The following is an 8,807-nucleotide window of genomic DNA, read 5'->3' on the forward strand; positions in this document are numbered from 1 at the left end:
ACTGGAGTGTGATGCCCCCAACGAAGTTATGGAAGCTCTATGTCCCTTCCCTATACCTTGCCTTATTCATCCATATCCTTTGTAATATCCTTAATCATGTACCAGTAAATATTAGTAAATGTTTTCCTAAGTTCTGTGAGTCACTTAAACAAATTAATCAAACCCAAGAAGGGGGCTATGAAAAACCTCAATTTATACAATCACAGGGAAAACACAGGGTTTTTTTTTAAGGTGGCAGTCTTGGGGGATCTGTTCTTCCTCTAGGTAGACAGTGAATTAACACTGAATTGGATTTGAGACCACCCAGCTGGTGTCAAAATGGCTACAGAAATGACTGCTTACTTGCTGGTAAGTAGCAAACTCCATACTCTGCAGGTAGCAGAGGTGAGCTGTGTTGTGAGTGTACGGCAGGAAAACTGAGTTTGGGTTGGGTTTTCCTTCCTCTCCAGAGCTATTTCTATTAAATGTCACGCAATTAGGCTAGGCGCAGTGGTGCATGCCTGTAATCCCAGTGGCTCAGGAGGCTGAGACAGGAGGATCCTGAGTTCAAAGCCACCCTCAGCAAAAGCAAGGTGCTAAGCACCTCAGTGAGACCTTGTCTCTAAATAAGATACAAAAAGGGTTGGGGATATGGCTCAGTGATGGAGTGTCCTGAGTTCAATCCCCAGTACCCACCCACCCACCCCAAAAAAAGTCATGCAATTAAAGTTTATTGTTCAAACATCAGAATGTTCTTTATGTCCTTATGTAGTTATTTGTGTTATTTAATCTGGCGGGGGTAGGAGGTATAGGAGGGTGACTAAATTCCATATTGGTCATAGGCTATGATTAGGGGCTAGGCCCAGTCAGTCAGACCAGAGTTCAAATCTTAGCTCTACAGCTACTAAACGAGCTGAGGCAGGTGGATCACTTGAACCCAGGAGTTCAAGGCTAGCCTGGGCAACATAATGAGACCCTGTCACTTAAAAAAAAAAAAAAAAGTTTAAATCTCAATTCTACCAAATCATTAGATTGGTAACCCTGTACCTCATTTACTCTCTCTGTAAAGTCTGTAAATTCTACCTGGCCATGGTGGTGCACACCTATAATCCCAGTGACTCTGGAACTGATATAGGATGATCACAAGTTCAAGGCCAGACTGGGCAACTTACAAGACCCTCAATAACTTAGTAAGACTGTGTCTCAAAATGAAAAATAAAAAGGACTGGGATGTAGCTCAGTGATAAAGTACCCCTGGGTTCAATCCCCAGTACCATGATAAATAAATAATAAAATTAAAAATAAACAGGACTGGGGATGTAGCCCCAGCACTAAAAAGTATTAGCTTTATATATTCATGTTTTCTTTAAAATAAATATTTTATTTAGGTATGTTTAAAAATATACCTAAAAGCTGTAAAGATAGTACAAAGTTCCCATATATACTACACCCAGCTTCTCCTAACATTGATGGTTGACATAACCATGGTATATTTATCAAATCAAAACTACTTTCCCAGGAAATGATCTGTAGATATTTGCTTTCCACTTAATTTAACATTTTGTTGTTGTTATCATCTTATTTATTATAACTCTCAGAGAATCAGCTAAATCTAAGTATTCACATTCGTGCTTTGAAGTTAACTAGACTTAAACATTCTAATATTGTTATTATTATTTGTTGGATGAGTCATTGTTTTTGAAATGGTATTCTAGCATGAACTCTGTAGGCTAGCATGTTTCATTCATCACTGAATAATATCCCATTCCACTTTTTAATCTATTCATCAATTCATGGAAACTTGGGTTTTTTCCACTTTTTGGCTATTATGAGTAGTACTGCTACAAATATTCATGCACAAGTTTTTGTGGACCTATGTTCTGATTTGTCTTGGTTATACATCTAAGAATGGAATTATTGAGTCATAGTATAACTCTGTGTTTAACATTTTAAGAAATTGTTACACTGTATTCCAGAGTGGAGACACACCACCTTACATCCTTACCAACAACATATGAAAGCTTCAATTTCTCCACACCCTCACCAACACTTGTTACTATTATAATCTGAGTTTTTAATTTAACCCTCCTTGAGGTTTTGTGTAGAATGGGTATCATATTGTGATTTTTTTTTCTTTTTATTTTCTGGTACCAGGGATTAAACTCAGGGGTACTCAGCCACTGAGCCACATCCTCAGCCCTTTTTATTTATTTATTTATGCCTGAGCCACATCCCCAGCCCCACTTTTCTTGATTTTTGAGACAGGATTTCCCTAAATTACCTAGGGCCTCACTAAATTGCTGAGGCTGGCTTTGAACTTGCAATCCCCACCTCCCGAATCACTGGAATTATAGCTGTGTGCCACTGTGCCTGGCTATAGATACTCTTATTCCCCTTGTAACCTTTAAGTATTTTATGGGGAGACACTGTTTTTTAAATTTATTTTTTAGTTGTTGTTGGACACAATACTTTTATTTTGTTTATATGTGGTGCTGAGGATTGAACCCAGGGCCTCTCACATTCTAGGCAAGCATGCTCTACCACTGAGCCACAACCCCAGCCTGGGGAGGCACTTTAATAAGTATTTTGTTCTTCATTTCATGCCATTTATTTATAACAGCATGAACTCATGATTTCCTCTTTAGTCAATGACTTATGTATGATCCAATATTATAACTATGGGTTTTGTTGTTCTTGGGTTTTTTATTTTTTGTTTTGTTTGTTTGGTTGTTTTTTTTTTTTTTTTGGTACCAGAGATTGAATCCAGGGTCACTTAACTACTGAGCCTCATCCCCAGCCCTTTTTTGTATTTATTTAGAGACAGGGTCTCACTGAATTGCTTAGGGCCTCGCTAAATTTTTGAAGCTGGCTTTGAATTCGATATCCTCCTGCCTCAGCCTCCTGAGCTGCTGGGATTACAAGCATGCACCACTGCACCTGGCCTTGTTTTGTATTTTTAAGAGACCTAGTCTCCTTGTATTTCCCAGGCTGATCTTGAATTTCAGGGTTCAAGAAATCCTCCTAACAGTCTCCTGAGTAGTTGGAACTATAGGCACACAACATGGTGACCAGCTACTATAACTATATATTTTTTAAAATAGTTTTTTAGGGCTGAGGTTGTGGCTCAGTGGTAGAGTGCTCGCCTAGCACATGCAAGGCCCTGGGTTTGATCCTCAGCACCACATAAATAAATAAATAAATAAATAAAGTTTTAAAAAAATAGTTTTTTAGTTGTAGATGAACACCTTTATTTTATTTATTTATTTTTATGTGTGGTCCTAAGGATCGAACCTAGTGTCTCACATGTATGAGGCAAGTACTCTGCCACTAAGCCACAATCCCAGCCCCAACTATGTATTTTAACGCTTAAATTGTTAGAGACTTGGCTACTGAGAAAAAGTCCCATCTTGCTTTGAATATTTCCATATTCTTTTTTTTTTTAATTTTTTAGTTGTAGTTGGACACAATGCCTTTATTTTATTTATTTTTATGAGGTGCTGAGGATCAAACCCAGCACCTCGCACATGCTAGACAAGTGCTCTACCACTGAGTTACAACCCCAGCCCCAGTATTTCCATATTCTTTGGCAAAGATGTTTCATCATGATGTGGTATCACTACTCTCAGGCTCTTTCAGATAATGGATCTAGGGACTCTCTGTATTATGTGTACATGTATGTACATGTGTGTAATGTGCATGTGTGTACATACACACATGCATGTATGTGCTTATATACATTTATACCTTTATAACTATATTTATCCACAGATTTAGAAAACTAAACCAATATTCAATTCATATGGTTCATTCTAGTTTCCTTCCTATTCCATATTTGCTACTTTCTCCAACAGGATTGGAAAAGTACATTATGCATAGAATATTTACTCATCTAATCACAACTTCTGATATGCAGTCCATCTTCCATTACCACCACCCTCCTCTCCCCAATGAAGATACCTTGTCTGCCTCAAATGAATATCTCTTTTTATTTTTATTTTGGCAGTATTGTGGACTGAACCCAGGACCTTGCATGTTAGGCAAGCAATCTACCACTAAGCCACATTATCAGCACCAAATAAATGGTTTGTTTTGTTTTGGTTTTGGTACTAGGGAATGAACTCAGGGGCGCTTTGTCACTATCTCCAGCCCTTTTTATTTTGAAACAAGTTTGCTAAATTGCTTAGGGCCTCTCCAAGTTGCTGAGACTGGCTTTGAACTTGAAATCCTCCTGTCTCAGCCACCTGAGTTGCTGGGATTACAAGTGTGCACCACCATGCCTGGCTCCAAATAAATGTATATTAATGAAAGTTATGATGAGAATGATAATCCCTCTTTTAGCTTTGTGTCCAAATTTAAATGTCTTTTTACTATTATGAAAACTCCCTCAAACTCCAAAGGCCATTATCAACCAGATATGAAATGAAGGAAGTGCTTGATAAAAGTTTAGAAATTGAATCCTTCCTAATTCATGTCAAAAGCCATAGAATATTTTGAGGGACAAATTTATAAGAAGAAACCTTTGCTGTTCTCATCTGTTGTAGACACAAAAATTCCAGTATCCTCCCAAACCCATTATTTTGAAGAAACAATCAAGCAGAAGCAGAAAAAAAAAAAAAAGTATCTGTTTTTATCTTTTGTTTGATGCATTTGAAGAATTAAGTCTAATGGGTCTTCAATTAAGCCACATTTATTATTTTGTATAATGGTAGATATGGCTAAAAATTTCACAAGAAAAATTTTCTAGTGACCAAGTAAATGTTGGCTGCTTTTTATGTTTTTGTTTTGGTTTGCTTTTTGGTTTGCAAGATTAACTACTGTTTCATTGCACCACCTGCTGGCAACTTCTTGAAATTTCTTTTTCCTCCAACAAAAGGCAACAAATACTCTTTTTCCCATTGCCAGAAAAAACAACTAATATGCTTGGGTGGTGGAAAAAATTCAAGTTAACTTATCCTTTTTTTTTTTTTTTTTTTAAGATAGAGTGAGAGAGGGAGGGAGGGAGGGAGGGAGAGAGAGAGAGAGAGAGAATTTTTAATATTTATTTTTTAGTTTTCGGCGGACACAACATCTTTGTTTTGTATGTGGTGCTGAGGATCGAACCGGGCCGCACACATGCCAGGAGAGCACACTACCGCTTGAGCCACATCCCCAGCCCCTTAACTTATCCTTAATAACACAAAACATTTGCCTTCCAAAATTTCAACAATGAGATCATAAAACATGCATACAGAAAAGTGTATACAATTTGTATGTATGGGTTAGGCAATAATTACAAAGTAACTCTGTATTCTGTACTATAAACCAGGTAAGGAAGAAAGCATTTTTCCCATGAGCCTGACTCCCTCCCTCCCCATAAGGTAGATTCTACTCTGATTTGGGGGAAAACCATTTGAGTATGTATTACTTTTACAACTAGAAAACAACTAAAGTATTAATTTTAAAAACTAATATAGCCAGGTACAATGGCACACACCTGTAATCTCAACCATTCAGGAGACTAAGGCAGGAGGATCCCAAGTCTGAGGCCAGCCTCTGCAACTAAGTTAGACCCTGTCTCAAAATAAAAAATAAAAAAAGAGCTGGTGCTGAAGCTCAATCATAGAGTGCCTTTGGGTTAAATCCCCAGCATTGAAAAAATAAATTAATAGGCCAGGCATGGTGGCACATACTTGTAATTCCAGAAGTTCTGGGGGCTGAAGCAGGAAGATCCCGAGATTACAGCCAGCCTCAGCAACATCAAGGCGCTAAGAAACTCAGTGAGACCCTGTCTCTAAATAAAATACAAAATAGGGCTGGGGATGTGGCTCAGTGGTTGAGTGCCCCTGAGTTCAACCCCCAGTACAAAAATAAATAAATAAATTGTACCACGACTATTTAATTTGAAAATTTACATGGTTATTCATGAATTTAACCAATATATACTGAGTTCAATATCATTATTTATTAGGGAAATACAAACCAAATCATAGTGAGTTACTATTTCACACCTACTAGGATGTCTAAATTTGAAAAGAAAAACAATCACAAATATCAAAGATGTAGAAAAATTAAGATCCATATATATTACTGATTGGAATGTAAAATAGTACAGCTACTTTGGAACACTGTTTGGCAGTTCTTCAAAATGTGAAACAGAATTTTCCATATGACCCTTCAATTCCACTCTTAGGTAAATACCAAAAGAAATAAAAGCATATATCCACACAAAAAATTGAACACAAATGCTTGGAGAGGCATTATCCATATTAGCCCAAAAGTAAAAACAACCCAATATTCATCAATTGATAAGTAAATAAACAAAAAGTTGTCTATCATACAATGGAATATTATTCAGCCATAAAATATAATAATGTACTAATACATACCACAATGTGGAAAAACCTTGAAAACATGAAAAATGAAAGACACTAATCACAAACATACACCATATACTATATAATTCAATTTCTATGAAAGGTCCAGATTTGGTAAATTCAGAGATGCATAAAGCAGAGTGGCTAGTGCCAGGGGCTAGAGGAAAGAAGGTAAGAAGAATAACTGCTAATGGGTATGAGGCTTCACTTTCTAGCCTCGAAACACACACGGCACCACTGAACTACCCCCAAACCCTTTCTTTGCAGTTTTACCACTTATAATTTCATGCCTACTTAACCTAGACTTGTTTTGTTGTTGTTGCTGTTATTTGGAACTTTTATAAATGAAAAATCACAGGTGTGCCTTTTCACCAAGATGGCACCGAAAGCTAAGAAGGAAGCTCCTGCCCCTCCCAAAGCTGAAGCCAAAGCAAAAGCTTTGAAAGCCAAGAAAGCAGTGTTGAAGGGTGTCCACAGTCAAAAAAAGAAGATCCACACGTCACCTACCTTCCGTTGACCCAAGACATTGTGGCTCCGGAGGCAGCCCAAATATCCTCGGAAGAGCGCTCCCAGGAAAACAAGCTTGACCTCTATGCCATCATCAAATTCCCTCTGACCGCTGAGTCAGCCATGAAGAAGACTGAAGACAACAGCACACTTGTATTTATTGTGGATGTCAAGGCCAACAAACACCAGATCAAACAAGCTGTAAAGAAGCTCTATGACACTGATGTGGCCAAGGTTAACACCCTGATCAGGCCTGACGGAGAGAAAAAGGTGTATGTTCGACTGGCTCCTGATTATGATGCTTTGGACGTTGCCAATAAAATTGGGATCATCTAAAAAGAGTCCAGCTGTCTAATTCTAAATATACTTTCTTTTTTTCCAACATAAACATTAAAAAAGAAAATCACAGGTGTGTACACCTTTCTTCTTGCACTCAGCATTACGACAATTAGGTCCATCTACTGCTGCATGTAACTACGAATCATTCTTCCCACAGCTATGACTCTGTTGTGTGTAGAGTACACAGTGAGACCCTCACACTCTCAGTGATAAACATTTGGGTCATTTCCAGGTTGGGATTTCCAGGAACAACGCTGCAGGGACATCCCTGTATTTTTCTCCTGAAATCTAACTGGGATGCAGGCTTCTTTCCCCTCTCCAACCTCTCAGGTAACACCAAATTGTGTTCACACACCTTGAGAGAATCCAAACCTTTTGTCTCTTTGAATTACCTCTGAAAAGCATATTTCATTTTGTTGGTAGTTTAAAAACAATCAAAGCAGGTCTTCCTGAAAGCTGACAGTGGGCTGGTTTTCACTGGGGAGAGAAGTCCCACTTGCCAGAAGAAAGCACTTGAAAGACTGCAGCAAACTAAAGCCTCTTGGCTCTCCTCTGTGTTTGACAACAGAGCAAACACCACCAGGACATTTCCCACACACCTTAACGTGAACAGCAGTTAACTGTTCACAACATGCTTCCACAAACACTACTTCATTTAATCCTCATAACAATTCTGAGAGGCAAACGTGATAAATGTGTATTTTTAAGATGATGAAACCAAGCATCAAAGAATAACAGCCGCCCAGATAAGCTGGTGCACTGCAATGTAAAAGCTTATAGCTAAGTTTATTTCTAATGTGTTTGCTTTGCTACTTCTTAGTTTGGGATTTGGTCATATAACTTTTTTTGGCCAAAGGTATCAAAAGCACTTGAACGACAATGCTCGCTGTCTTGCTCATTTGCCATTGCGATGAGAATATTCCTGAACTATCCATTGATCCCCAAAAGGGAATGAGAGACACTTGGTACAAAGCCATCCTTGCCAAGGCTGGCTGAGAACATCCAGCCCACAAAAGAGTAAACTAAAGGAATGTTTACTGCTGTATACACCTCACAATAAGTTACTGTTTGTTTCACAGCAAAAGCTAACTGATACAGTCTACTACATGTGAACAGACTTTTTCTACAGTCCTTTGGAATGATACATAGAATAGTACATGAGATTTTCTTATTCATGGTTTAGATTTAGGTTTAATACCTTGAGTGATGAATGAAATCCATAGCTTTTGTTACTGTTACTGCTGCCCAGATTTCAGAAAGCCAATTAAAAATTTTTTATGTATAACTGTCACTCTCTAACCCCAAATAACTTACAAGAACAAGTCCCGCCAGTCCCTGTGGTACACATCTTTAATCCCAGCTACTCAGGAGGCTGAGACAGGAGGATCACACATTGAAGTCAATGTCAGCAACTTAGTGAGACCCTGTTTCAAAAAAAGAAAGATTCCTAAGCCAGGATCAATGGCATGTACCTGTAATGCCTGCTACTCAAGAGGTTGAGGTAGGAGGATCAGTTGAGACAGGGAGTTCAAGGCCAGTCTGGGCAACATAATGAGACCCCATCTTAAATACAAAATAAGGGCAATGGTTGTACCTCAGTGGTAGAGCACTAGCCTTGCATGGTGAGGC

The 8,807-nt window shown here is 38.3% G+C and overlaps 1 pseudogene; it reads left to right on the forward strand.

Moving 5' to 3' along the window:
- The first annotated feature begins 6,699 nt into the window (after window positions 1-6,699).
- Window positions 6,700-7,175, forward strand: LOC114103481 (large ribosomal subunit protein uL23 pseudogene; annotated as a pseudogene).
- The last annotated feature ends 1,632 nt before the right edge of the window (window positions 7,176-8,807 follow it).

This window comes from Marmota flaviventris, chromosome 1 (assembly GCF_047511675.1).
Source record: "Marmota flaviventris isolate mMarFla1 chromosome 1, mMarFla1.hap1, whole genome shotgun sequence".
In the NCBI taxonomy this organism is placed as follows: domain Eukaryota; kingdom Metazoa; phylum Chordata; class Mammalia; order Rodentia; family Sciuridae; genus Marmota; species Marmota flaviventris.